Source organism: Sarcophilus harrisii, chromosome 3, assembly GCF_902635505.1.
Source record: "Sarcophilus harrisii chromosome 3, mSarHar1.11, whole genome shotgun sequence".
Lineage (NCBI taxonomy): Eukaryota > Metazoa > Chordata > Mammalia > Dasyuromorphia > Dasyuridae > Sarcophilus > Sarcophilus harrisii.
This window is the reverse complement of record NC_045428.1, coordinates 560,961,556-560,976,112: the sequence shown is the minus strand read 5'-3', so window position 1 is coordinate 560,976,112 and position 14,557 is coordinate 560,961,556. Positions and strand designations below refer to the sequence as shown.

The 14,557-nt window shown below is 39.9% G+C and overlaps 1 long non-coding RNA gene and 2 pseudogenes across 1 annotated transcript in view; 1 reads left to right on the top strand and 2 right to left on the bottom strand.

The window, feature by feature from the left end:
- The window catches only part of LOC116422829, an 83,831-nt gene that overhangs the window by 28,426 nt on the left and 40,848 nt on the right, over window positions 1-14,557 (top strand). The window lies entirely within an intron of this gene.
- LOC116422828 lies at window positions 1,319-2,168 on the bottom strand (annotated as a pseudogene).
- On the bottom strand, window positions 2,846-4,003 carry LOC116422827 (annotated as a pseudogene).

Sequence of the window (14,557 nt, the reverse complement as noted above, 5' to 3'; positions counted from 1 at the left end):
TTATATTGTATGTGGAACCTGGTTAATGGTGACTGAAGTTACTTTTTTATATGGTGCTACAGGACATATTTACCTTGTTTTACTTTTAACACTGCAATGTTTAAAAAGTTTGAGAAACGTTTTCTGGATGATTAGTCATTTTATTATTAATGTTAACATTTTAATTAGAGTTCAGTGTCAAAGAATGACATCCTGTATTCTAAGGATCCCTTTCGCATGTCTTAAGGGCCCCTCCCCACTCTGACATCCATTCTAACCTCTAAATCTAAGCTCTATCCCAGCTCTGAATCCTATGTCCTTAAAGGCCCTCCCAGGTCTGACATTCCATGTTCTAAGGGCCCTCCCAGCTCTGACATTCCAGGTTCTAAGGGCCCTCCCAGCTCTGACATTCCAGGTTCTAAGGGCCCTCCCAGCTCTAACATTCTGTGTTCTAAGGGCTCTCCCAGCTCTGACCTCCTGGGTTCTAAGGGCCCTCCCAGGTCTGACATTCCATGTTCTAAGGGCCCTCCCAGGTCTGACATTCCATGTTCTAAGGGCCCTCCCAGCTCTGGCATCCTGGGTTCTAAGGGCCCTCCAGCTCTGGTTGGGTTCAAGGGCCTCCCAGCTCTGGCATCCTGGGTTCTAAGGGCCCTCCCAATTCCTGGGTTCTAAGGGCCCTCCCAGGTCTGATATTCCATGTTCTAAGGGCCCTCCCAGTCTGAAACATTCCCATGACCCCTGGGGGGCCCTCCCAGGTCCTGAATTCCATGTTCGGGGCCCTCCCAGCCTCATCCGGTTCTAAGGCCCCCCCTCCCCTTTCCCTGGGTTCTAAGGGCCCTCCCAGGTCTGAATTCCATGCGGGGCCCCTCCCAGCCTGACATCCCAGGTTCTAAAGGGCCCCTCCCAGGGCCCTCCGACCTCCCCCTGGGTTCTAAGGGCCCTCCCAGGTCGAATTCCATGTTCTAAGGGCCTTCCCAGCTCTGGACATCCCAGGTTCTAAGGGCCTCCCAGCTCTGGATCCTGGGTTCTAAGGGCCTCCCACCTTGGGCTAAGGGCCTCCCAGGTCTGATATTCCATGTTCTAAGGGCCCTCCCAGGTCTGATATTCCATGTTCTAAGGGCCCTCCCAGCTCTGACATCCTGAGTTCTAAGGTTCCTCTTTAGATGTCTAAACCAAGTCACTGTACCATCAATGCTTCATTAATATATTTGTTTTCTAGAAGTCCCTACAGCAGTTGTCATTATTCTTATTTGTCAACTTTGGCAATCTGATCAGTGGATTTCCCTTTCAGAATTACAAATCTTTTTCTGTTTGGACATTTTAAAAGATGATATTATCCCATAATTCCCTTTGATTAAATTTATTCAGAAAGGATTTACTTTGCGCAATAACGCTTTGTCACAATGGCCAATATAATAGCCAGTATAGCAAAAATTGGCACCAAGATCATAAGAAGAAAAAATTTGTGTTTGTGTGCAGCTGACTCAGTATGTGGCTTGGAACTTGCAGCCTCTCCATCCCGCTTTGGATTTGTACACAGCTGATCCACACAGGTATCTTCTTTACAGGCATTGCAGGGTTCTCCTTCCTTGTAGGGCTGCATATTATAATAATTTCCTGCTGGTCCATAGTCACACACAAAAACTGCTCCATTGGTAATGAAAGACTGCTCAATTTTGGGGCAAAATTGAACTGCACAGCCAATCTTGTAAGTATCTGCCCAGACCACCTGAGTATAATGACCACACACCCCAGTACATTTCTTATTCTGGAAGTCATAGTTTTTTACCTCATCATTCCATGATTTGATGGCCTCATTTTCAGAAAATGCTCCAATTGAGCCAATCCAGAGATTTTCTCCCACTGCAGAAAAGGAAGGGTACAACTTTTGGGGGATATTCAGATCAGGGTTATGTTCAAACTTACACTTCTGTGCCCATTCTTTAGCAACTTTGGCCAAATCTGCATCCCAGCTCACACGCCTCATGTTACTGGCTTTGGGGGTCACTTGTGACCGAAATTTGTTATGAATGTCAACACACTCTTTGATGAAAGCTTCATTATCAATGGTGGGTAGAGAATCCATTTTATAGGCCCAGTTGCAGATGGACAAAAGTGAAAATATCATTATTTTAAGGCAGGAGTCCATGATCTTCCAACCTCCGGTGTCCATTAAACTTTGCCAGAACGAGGCAGCAGATCTTTGTGGATGTTTGAAGGGTGTGTCCTGTGTACAATTATGAGGCAACAGAAAGCCCAATAGCGTTAGCAAAGGGAAAGTACTATGTTGTATGAGGAAGCTGTAGTGGTGACTGAAGTTACTTTTTTATTTGGTGCAACAGGACATAGTTACCTTGTTTTACTTTTAATACTGTGATATTTTAAAATTTTGAGAATCATTTTCTGGATGATTATTCATTTTATTATTAATGTTAGCATTTTAATGAGAGGTTAGTGAAATTCTTGAATGTCAAAGACTGACATTCTGTGTTCCTTCCCAGCTCTGACATCCTAGGTTCTAAGGGCCCTCCCAGCTCTGACATCCTCTGTTCTAAGTCCTTTCCCGACTCTGACAACCCATGTTCTAAGGGCCTTCCCAGCTCTCCCATTCTTTGTTCCAAGGACCTTCCAGCTCTGACATCCTGAGTTCTAAGGTTCCTCTTTAGATGTCTGAACCAAGTCACTGTACCATCAACACTTCATCAATATACTTGTTTTCCAGAAGTCCCTTCAGCACTTGTCATTGTTCTTATTTGTCAACTTTGGCAATCTGATGAGTGGATTTCCCTTTCTGAATCACAAATCTTTTGTCGTTTAGACATTTAAAAGATATTATCCCCAAATCCCTTTTGATTCAATTTATTGAGAAATGATTTACCTTGTGAAATAACGCTTTATCACTATCACAATGATCAATATAATAGCCAATATGGCAAAAATTGGCACCAAGATTAAAACAAGAGAAACTTTGCAGTGGCCTTTGGTTATCTCCTTAGTTCCTGGCTTGTGACTTGCAGCACCTCTACCTGGCTTGGGACTTGCAGCCTCTCCATTCCGCTTTGGATTTGTACACAGCTGATCCACACAGGTATCTTTTTTTACAGGCACTGCAGGGTTCTCCTTCCTTGTAGGGCTGCATATTATAATAATTTCCTGCTGGTCCATAGTCACACACAAAAACTGCTCCATTGGTAATGAAAGACTGCAATTTTGGGACAAAATTGAACTGCACAGCCAATCTTGTAAGTATCACTCCAGACCACCTGAGTATAATGACCACACACCCCAGTACATTTCTAACTCTGGAAATTATAGTTTTTTACCTCATCATTCCACGATTTGATGGCCGCATTTTCAGAAAATGCTCCAATTGAGCCAATCTAGAGATTCTCTCCCACTGCAGAAAAGGAAGGGTGCAACCTTTGGGGAACATTCAGATCAGGGTTATGTTCAAACTTACACTTCTGTGCCCATTCTTTAGCAACTTTGGCCAAATCTGCATCCCAGCTCACATGCATCATGTTACTGGCTTTGGGGGTCACTTGTGACCGAAATTTGTTATGAATGTCAACACACTCTTTGATGAAAGCTTCATTATCAATGGTGGGCAGAGAATCCATTTTATAGGCCCAGTAGCAGATGGACAAAAGTGAAAATATCATTATTTTAAGGCAGGAGTCCATGATCTTCCAACCTCTGGTGTCCATTAAACTTTGCCAGAATGAGGCAGCAGATCTTTGTGGATGTTTGAAGGGTGTGTCCTGTGTACAATTATGAGGCAACAGAAAGCCCAATAGCGTTAGCAAAAGGAAACTACTATGTTGTATGTGGAAGTTGGTTAGTGGTGACTGAAGTTGTTTTTTCATATGGTGCAACAGGACGTAGTTACCTTGCTTTACTTTTAACACTGTGAAGTTTAAAAATGTTTGAGAATCATTTTCTGGATGATTAGTCATTTTGTTATTGTTAGCATTTTAATGAGAGGTAAGCGAAATTCTTGAATGTCAAAGATTGACATTCTGTGTTTCAAGAGACTTCCCAGTTCTAACATCCTGTGTTCTAAGGCCCTCTAAGTTCTGACCTCCTGGGTTCTAAGGGCCCTCTAAGTTCTGACTTCCTGGGTTCTAAGGGCCCTCCCAGCTCTGACCTCCTGGGTTCTAAGGGCCCTCCCAGCTCTGACCTCCTGGGTTCTAAGGGCCCTCCCAGCTCTGACATCCTGGGTTCTAAGCTCCCCTCCCTGTCTACATTTCATGACCAGAATCCCCAAGCCTCAGATTAGTTTAACATATCTCTTTTCTTCCAGAAAGGAAGATCAACGTGAAGTTGCTGTTACCTAGGTGGGAGAAACCTTGCTTGGGAGCAGCTCAGGATGGAATGGCTGAAGTCTTCAGTGACCATACTCTCTCAAAATCTAGAATTTGCTGGCAGGTTATGAGGAAATCCTTTCTGGGGCCCCTTCCTCTCACTTCCCCCTTCCATTTAATTTCTCACAGGATCATACATTTCAATATTCAAAGAGACTTCTATACTCATCTAAAATGATACTCATTTTACAGATGAGGGAGCTGAGGCATGAGATAGCTTGAAAAAATTGGCTAGAGTCACCCAGAGAGTGAATGGCTAGGGTGGATTTGGAACTCAGGTCCTTTGACTCTACAGCCAGTGTTGCTTCCCTTAGGGACATAGGGACATAAGCATATCCTGGGATTCTCATGGCTGACAGGCAGATTCACCCAGGTTTGGGGCCAGGAATGTGTGGGAGAAGAGCTCCACGATGATGATGCTGAGGAGAAAGAGGAAGAGGAAGAGAAGGAGGAAGAGGAGTATGCAGAAAGGAAGAAGTTGGATTAAGACAAAGATAGGCTCAGAAGGAAGCAGCAGGCTGGGGGGCTCTGCTTGCCCTGCATCAATTATTCAGCAAGCTGTCTCTCCCCTGCACCTGAGAAGCCCAAATTCTCTGTCCTCCCCATTTCCTGAGTGTTGGGTCAATATTATGATTTTCCATTGTGCAGTGTAGTAACCACCCAGAGGTCACTGGGGGCTGCTGCCCCAGGAGGATGACTCAGGACCAGGGCAGGCTGCAGAGAGCAGGACTGAGAGCCAGGAGTGCAGGGGTTGAGGGAGACAGAGGACTCATCTCATTCTCATCTTCAGCTCCTCCCAGGGACGGGACAGCCCTTGGGAAGGTAATGGTCCTTTAAGTCTAACTCCTATAGTTTGATCCTGGACAGCTCAAGGCTAAATGTGACAGAACTACAACGATTTAACTTAATTTTAGTTATATTATCAGTGTCTGGGACACTTTCTCCCCTCTTTTTTGGCTCTAGGTCTGTGACTTCTTCAGTGAAAGGCACTCTTGGTATGGGAACTTCCCTCTTTCATGTAGATCAGCAGCCAATCCTTGACTTACTCTTAAAGCCCAGCAGCTAGGGCCCAAGGAGTTTGGAGATTTTCCTTTGTCATACAAAATGGGTGTGTCCTCTGTTCGTAGCATCATAGCATCTTTCATTTTTCTAAAACAACAATAAGCATAATAATACTAATAAACTCAAATTTATATAGAGCTTTATGGTTCCAAAGTACTTTTACAAAACTTCATTGTTTTAACTGATTCTCACAACATGCTCATGAAGGAGACAATACGGTGGTTATTCACCTTATTTATTTATTCATTTAGTGGGGGTAGCAATTGGGAGTTAAGTGACCCAGACTCTTATAGCTAGCAAGCATTAGAGGTCAGATTTGAACTCGGGTCCTCTTGACTCCAAGTCTGATACTCTATGCACTATACCACTTAGCTGCCCCTTATTTGCCCAATTTAAAGATCCATTGATTCATTCAGGAAACTTATCAAGTGGCTGCTGTGACACAGAGACAGAGAAAGATGCAGAGAGAGATACACACAGAGAGACAAAGACAGAGACACAGAGAAACAAAAAGAGACAGTTAGACAGAGACAGAGAGACAGAAATAGGGCCAGACAGAGAGACAGACAGAAACCGAGTTAGAGAGAGACAGACAGAGACAGACAAAGAGAGACAGACAGAGAAAGAGAAAGATGCAGAGAGAGACAGAGACATCGAGAGAAATAATCCTTGCCCTAAAATAATCTATATGGGAGGGGGGCCTACACCAGGGTGGGGACAAGGCCCTACTCAACATTTAGTGCAAAAGGTAAAATTAATAGGTCTTGAAAATAGCTTGGAAAAGGGGGAGCAAGAGATAGGAGTTCAGGGTTATTTCTATGTAGGAGCTTGAGGGCCTGTGGGATGGGGTTACTCTTTATTTTATTTTATTTTTTTTATTATTATAACTTTTTATTGACAGAACCCATACCTGGGTAATTTTTTATAATATTATCCCTTGCACTCACTTCTGTTCCGACTTTTCCCCTCCCTCCCTCCACCCTTCCCCCAGATGGCAAGCAGTCCTATACATACATGTTAAATATGTCACCATATAGCCTAGATACAATGTATGTGTGCAGAACCGAACAGTTCTCTTGTTGCTCAGGGAGAATTGGATTCAAAAGGTAAAAATAACCCGGGAAGAAAAACAAAAATGCAAACAGTTTACATTCATTTCCCAGTGTTCCTTCTCTGGGTGTAGCTACTTCTGTCCATCATTGATCAACTGGAACTGAATTAGATCTTTGTCGAAGAAATCCACTTCAAGGAATGGGGTTACTCTTGACAGTGATAGAGAAGCTGGGGGGAGAATTTAGAGGGAAGGAGAATGAGTTCTGTTCTGAGATCCTCAGAGACCTCCAAATTGACAATTTGAAAATTGTCAGTATATTTCCACTTATATGAAAGAGTGCTCCAAATCACTGTTGATCAGAGAAATTCAAATTAAGACAACTCTGAGATACCACTACACACCTGTCAGATTGGCTAAGATGACAGGAAAAAATAATGATGAATGTTGGAGGGGATGCGGGAAAACTGGGACACTGATGTATTGTTGGTGGAGTTGTGAACGATCTAACCATTCTGGAGAGCAATCTGGAATTATGCCCAAAAAGTTATCAAACTGTGCATATCCTTTGATCCAGCAGTGCTACTACTGGGCTTATACCCCAAGGAGATACTAAAGAAGGAAAGGGACCTGTATGTGCCAAAATGTTTGTGGCAGCCCTGTTTGTAGTGGCCAGAAACTGGAAACTGAATGGATGCCCATCAATTGGAGAACGGTTGAGTAAATTGTGGTATATGAATGTTATGGAATATTATTGTTCTGTAAGAAATGATCAGCAGGATGATTTCAGAAAGGCCTGGAGAGACTCACGTGAACTGATGTTAAGAGAAGTGAGTAGAACCAGGAGATCATTATATACCTCAACAACGATACTGTATGAGGATGTATTCTGATGGAAGTGGATTTCTTTGACAAAGAGAAGAGCTCAGTTTCAATTGATCAATGATGGACAGAAGCAGCTACACCCAGAGAAGGAACACTGGGAAATGAATGTAAACTGTTTGCATTTTTGTTTTTCTTCCTGGGTTATTTTTACCTTCTGAATCCAATTCTCCCTGAGCAACAAGAGAACCGTTCGGTTCTGCACACATATGTTGTATCTAGGATATACTTTGACATATTTAACATGTATAGGACTGCTTGCCCTCTGGGGGAGGGGGTGGAGAGAGGAAGGGGAAAAGTCGGAACAGAAGTGAGTGCAAGGGATAATGTTGTAAAAAATTACCCAGGCATATGTTCTGTCAATAAAAAAGTTATAATAAAAAATGGAAACAATGAAATCTATAATATTTACCTCACAATATTTACAAGAATAAAATGAGATAAACAAACAAAAAAAGAAAATTGTCAGTATAATGATGGCCATTAAATCCATGGGGACTGATGAGATCACCCAATGAAGTAGTATGGAGGGAGAAGAAAAAGAGGGCCCAGGACAGACTAGAGGGTGGGGTCAGATGGGAATCCTGCAAAGGAGACAGAGGAGGAGTCAGAGAGATAGGAGAGAGACCAGGAGAGAATTATGTCCTCAAAATCAAGAGAATGACAAGAAAGAAAGAGTGATTAACAGTGTCAAAGCTGCAGAGAAGTCAACAAGAAAGAGAATTGAGAAAAGATTACTGCATTTGCCAACTAGGTCATTAGAAACTTTGGAGAGAGCAGTGAGGGGGGAATGATGACATTAAAAGACTGATTGTAAGGAGCTAGGAGGGAAGTGGAGGCACCTATTGTAGATGGCCACAGGGGAGCATGGGGGAGGGATTCCAGGCTCAAGATAGGCTTTGTATAGCTGCACTTGGCAGTTCAGCTGAGCCTAGAAAGAAGGGGTTCTAAGAGGTAGAGGAGAGGAGAGAGAACATCAAAGGAATGCAGTGCATCCTGTGCAAAGGTGTAGATGGGAGATTGAACAGAGAGTGCAGAGAACAAGTAAGACCACTTTGAGGAAACAGAAATAAGTCCAGTTAAGAAGTGAAAAAGCTAAGGTTTGAGTCCAGGTCCCTTGATTCTGACTTAAGTACTGTTCTAATATTCATAATTGGATTTTATTCTGAACTTAAGAAAAAACGAAAATTTCTACTAAAGATGACTCTATAGTGGAGGTGACTTGTATTGATGATTTGGGAGGCATTCAGACAATCTTTTCTTGCTTAAAACTATCTTCCCTGTCATTCTTTTCCAGTGTCAGAATTTCCATCCACCACAGTTCTACATCCATCCCTGCTTTGGGTTAAGGCACAGATTGTGTGTAATGCCTACTATGTGTCAACTATCCTTAGCACAGCCTACATTGTGTTAAATGCCAGGGATATAAAGAGAGGCAAGTGACTTTCCCTGCTTACCAGGAGCTCTCAGTCTTATGGGGAAGATAACATTAAACAACAACATGTAAATTGTAGATGGGGCAAGTTAGAAAGGATCAAGAGAGGACGGATATTAGAATGAAGAAAAGCAAGATGTAACTGGACCTTAAAGAAACTAGGGAAGTCACAAGATGGACATTAGGAAGGAGAACATTATAGGGTAGGGGCCAGCCAATGAGATCACAGAGTCCCGAGATGGAGAATCTTGTTTGTAGAACAAGGAGACCAGTGCTGCTGGATTGCTATTCTCCTCTCTCTCTGTCCCTCTTGTATGTGAAAGACAGAGACAGAAACAGAGCTAGACAGAGACAGAGTGACAGAGAAAGACAGAGACAGTTAGAATCAGAGAAAGAGACAGAAACAGAGAGGGACAGGCAAAGAGGCAATGAGACAGAGGGACAGAGAGGGAAAGGAAGACAGAGACAGACAAACAGAGAGCCAGATAGAGAAACAGAGGCACAATGACACACAGAGAGTCTTATGCTTTAGGAAGATTATTTTGGCAGCTGAGTGGAAAATTGACTAGAAAGGGAGAGATTCAAATTGTAAGAGGGGACCATATGGGCTCTGGCCCTACTTTCCCAGGGTGAGGCTTCCTATAAATCCCCTTAGGGAGGAGTCAGCCCATGTGCCAGACCCTATTGTTATAATTTTGATCACTGTGGGCACTCCTCATTGATCGTGACCACAGCTGCTTCCGTCTTAGCACAAAAGGCCTTGGTAAGTCACTGGGTGAGAACATTTCTAGCCTTTGGTAAGCAACCCCTTCACTTATATTAGGTTTCAGACAACAGACACAGTTCATCACTATAGGTGGGTCTTGTGTTTACTGGATTTTAAGGGGATCTTTCTATGCTTTCTTCTGCCAGAACCCTCCTTTGGCATTTTGATGTGTCTGGGAGCTGAAATGACCTGGGTTCCTGAAGGTTTTGCCTTCTTCCTGGGCAGAAGTTTGGACTCTTTTTTTGTTGTTGTTTGAAGACATGCAGAGGTTTATTTTATTTTATTTATTTTTAGTTTAATAGCCTTTTATTTACAGGTTATATGTATGGGTAACTTTACAGCATTGACAATTGCCAAACCTCTTATTCCAATTTTTCCTCTCTCCCCCCACCCCCTCCCCCAGATGGCAGGATGACCACTAGATGTTAAATATATTAAAATATAAATTAGATACACAATAATATGCATGACCAAACCGTTATTTTGCTGTACAAATAGAATCAGACTCTGAAATATTGTACAATTAGCTTGTGAAGGAAATAAAAAATGCAGGTGGGCAAAAATATAGGGATTGGGAATTCAATGTAATGGTTTTAGTCATCTCCCCAGAGTTCTTTCTGCTGGGTGTAGCTGGTTCAGTTCATTACTGCTCCATTGGAACTGATTTGGTTCATCTCATTGTTGAAGTGGGCCACATCAGAATTGATCGTCATATAGTATTGTTATTGAAGTAAATAATGATCTTCTGGTCCTGCTCATCTAACTCAGCATCAGTTCATGTAACTCTCTCCCAGTCCTTCTGAAATCATCCTGTTGGTCATTTCTTACCGAACAATAATATTCCACAATATTCATATACCACAATTTATTCAGCCATTTTCCAATTGATGAGCATCTACTCAGTTTCCAGTTTCTGGCCACTATAAAGAAGGCTGCCATAAACATTAATGCACATAAAGATCCCTTTCCCTTCTTTATGATCTCTTTGGGATATAAGCCCAGTAGTAATACTGCTGGATCAAAGGGTATACACAGTTTGATAACTTTTTAAGCATAGTTCCAAATTGCTCTCCAGAATGGTTGGATGGATTCACAAATCCACCAACAATGTATTAGTGTCCCTGTTTTCCCACAACCCCTCCAACATTCGGCATTATCTTTCCCTGTCATTCTAGATAGTCTGACAGATGTGTAGTGGTATCTCAGAGTTGTCTTAATTTGCATTTCTCTGATTAATAATGACTTGGAGCATCTTTTCATATGGCTAGAAATAGTTTCAATTTCTTTGTCTGAGAATTGTCTGTTCATATCCCTTGACCATTTATCAATTGGAGAATGGCTTGATTTCTTATAAATTAGAGTCAATTCTCTAAATATTTTGGAAATGAGGCCTTTATCAGAACCTTTGACTGCAAAAATGTTTTTCCAGTTTATTGCTTCTCTTCTAATCTTGTCTGAATTAGTTTTCTTTGTAGAAAAACCTTTCAATTTGATATAATCAAAATTTTCTATTTTGTGATCAGTAATGGTCTCTAGTTCTTTTTTGGTCATAAGTTCTTTCCTCTTCCACAGGTCTGAGAGGCAAACTATCCTGTGTTCCTCTAATTTATTTATAATCTCTTTATTTATGCCTAGGTCATGAACACATTTTAACCTTATCTTGGTGTACGGTGTAAAGCGTGGGTCAATGCCTAGTCTCTGCCATACTAGTTTCCAATTTTTCCAGCAATTTTTGTCCCAAAGCTGGGGTCTTTGGGTTTGTCAAACACTAGAGTTGCTATAGTTGTTGACTGTTTTGTCCCTTGAACCTAACCTATTCCACTGATCAACTAATCTATTCCTTAGCCAATACCAAATGGTTTTGGTAACTGCTGCTCTATAATATAATTTTAGATCTGGTACAGCTAGGCCACCTTCATTTGATTTTTTTTTCATTAATTCCCTTGAAATTCTTGACCTTTTGTTTTTCCATATGAACTTTGTTGTTATTTTTTCTAGGTCATTAAAATAGTTTTTTGGGAGTCTGATTGGTATAATGCTAAACAAATAGATTTGTTTAGGTAGTATTGTCATCTTTATTATATTTGCTCGCCCTATCCAAGAGCATTTAATATTTTTCCAGTTGGTTAGATCAGACTTAATTTGTGTGGAAAGTGTTTTGTAATTTTGCTCATAAAGTTTCTGATTTTCCCTTGGCAGATAGATTCCTAAGTATTTTATACTATCAGTAGTTACTTTAAATGGAATTTCTCTTTGTAACTCTGACTGTTGGATTTTGTTAGTGATATATAAGAATGCTGATGAGTTATGTGAATTTATTTTGTATCCTGCAACTTTGCAAAAAGCGTGGATTATTTCTAATAACTTTTTAGTAGAATCTCTGGGGTTCTCTAAGTATACCATCATATCATCAGCAAAGAGTGATAATTTGGTTTCCTCATTACTTACTGTAATTCCTTTAATCTCTTTCTCAACTCTTATTGCCAAAGTTAGCATTTCTAATACAATATTAAATAGTAAGGGTGATAGTGGGCAACCTTGTTTCACTCCTGATCTTATTGGGAATGGTTGCAGTTTGTCCCCATTACATATGATGCTTACTGATGGTTTTAAATAGATATTACTGATTATTTTAAGGAAAAGTCCATTTATTCCTATACTTTCAAGTGTTTTTAACAGGAATGGTTGTTAGATTTTATCAAATCCTTTTTCTGCATCTGTTGAGATGATCATATGGTTTTTGTTAATTTGGTTATTAATATGGCCAATTATACTGATAGTTTTCCTAATATTGAACCAGCTTGAACCAGCCCTGCATTCCTGGTATAAATCCTACTTGATCATGGTGTATTATCTTGGTGATGATTTTCTGTAGTCTTTTTGCTAATATCTTATTTAAGATTTTAACATCAATATTCATTAGGGAGATTGGTCTATAATTTTCTTTCTCTGTTTTCAACCTTCCTGGTTTAGGTATCAGTACCATGTCAGCATCATAAAAGGAATTTGGTAGGACTCCTTCATTCTCTATTTTTTCAAATGGTTTATATAGCATTGGGGCTAATTGTTCTTTAAATGTTTGGTAGAATTCACATGCAAATCCTTCTGGTCCTGGGAATTTTTTCTTAGGGAGCTGATTAATAGCTTCTTCTATTTCTTTTTCTGAAATGGGACCATTTAAGCAATTTACTTCCTCTCTGTTAATCTGGGAAGTCTATGTTTTTGGAGGTAGTCATTCATTTCACTTAGGTTATCAAATTTATTGGCATAAAGTTGGGCCAAATAACTCCTTATTATTTCTCTAATTTCCTCTTCATTGGTGGAAATTTTTCCCTTTTCATTTTTAAGACTACTAATTTCATTTTCCTCCCTCCTTTTTCTAATCTAATTTACCAAAGGCTTATCTATTTTATTGGCTTTTTCATAGAAGCAACTCTGTTTTATTAATTAGTTCAATAGTTTTTTTACTTTCAATATTATTAATTTCTCCTTTTAATTTTAGAATTTCAAATTTAGTATTTGATTGGGGGTTTTTAATTTGGTCTTTTTTTAGTTTTTTTAGTTGCAAGCCCAATTCATTAATGTTTTCTTTCTCTGTTTTATTCAAGTAAGCCTCTAAGGATATAAAATTTCCTCTTATTACCGCTTTGGCTGTATCCCACAAATTTTGGTATGACGTCTCATCGTTGTCATTATCTTGAGTGAAATTATTAATTGTATCTATAATTTGCTGTTTCACCCAATCATTCTTTCAGATGAGATTGTTTAGTTCCAATTACTTTTGGTCTATTTATCCTAACTTTTGTTGAATGTAGTTTTATTGCATCATGATCTGAAAGAAAGCATTTACTATTTCTGCCTTCTTGCATTTAATTTTGAGGTCTTTATGCCCTAATATATGGTCAGTTTTTGAATAGGTTCCATGAACTGCTGAGAAGAAAGTATATTCCTTTCTGTCTCCATTCAATTTTCTCCAAAGATCTAACATACCTAACCTAATTTTTCTAATATTCTATTTACCTCTTTAATTTCTTTCTTATTTTTTTTTGTGGTTTGATTTGTCTAATTCTGAGTGAGTGAGATCTCCCACTCTTACAGTTTTGTTGTCTAATTCTTCTTGCAATTCTCTTAACTTCTCCTTTAGGAAGTTGGATGCTATATCACTTGGTGCATATATGTTTAGTATTGATATTGCTTCGTTGTCTATGCTACCCTTTAGCAAGATGTAGCTTCCTTCTTTGTCTTCTTTAATTAGATCATTTTTGCTTTTATTGATCGAATAGGATGGCTACCCCTGCTTTTTGAATTCACCTGAAGCAAAATAGATTTTGCCCAGCCTTTTACCTTTACTCTGTATGTATCTCCCTAGCTTTAAATGTGTTTCCTGTAAATAACATATTGTAGGGTTCTAACTTTGATCCAGTCTGCTATCTGCCTCCTCTTTTGGATAGTTCATCCCATTCAATTTACTTTAGAATTACTAATTCTGTATTTTCTGCCATCCTAATATCCCAGATTATGCTTTACTTTTCTTGCCCCCAACCCTTTTCCTTTTAAATTTATGTACCCCACTTGTATCACAACGTCACTCTCTTTAAATCCCTCCTCCCCCTTGAATCTTTTCCCTTCTTCCTTATTTTTTTCTTTCCTTTTCCTCCCCCTTTAATGAGGTGAGAGAATTTTCTCTAAAACAGATATGTCAATTATTTCTCTTTGAGCCAACTCTGATGAGAGTAAGATTCACACAATGTTCTCCCTCTAATTCCCTCAGATATGATAAGTTTTTGCCTCTTCGTGGGATGTGGTTTCCTCTTTTTATCCCCTTCCCACTTTTTCTGCCATCATCCTTTTCCATATCTACTTCCTTTTTTATGTTATATTAGTAAAATCAAATTATACATGTAGTCTTTTTGTATATCCAAACAGAAACACAATTCTCAAGAGTTCTTTTTACTTTTCTGCATCTCTTGAGTCCTATGTTAGAGATCAAATTTTTTGTTTAGTTCTGTTTTTCTAGA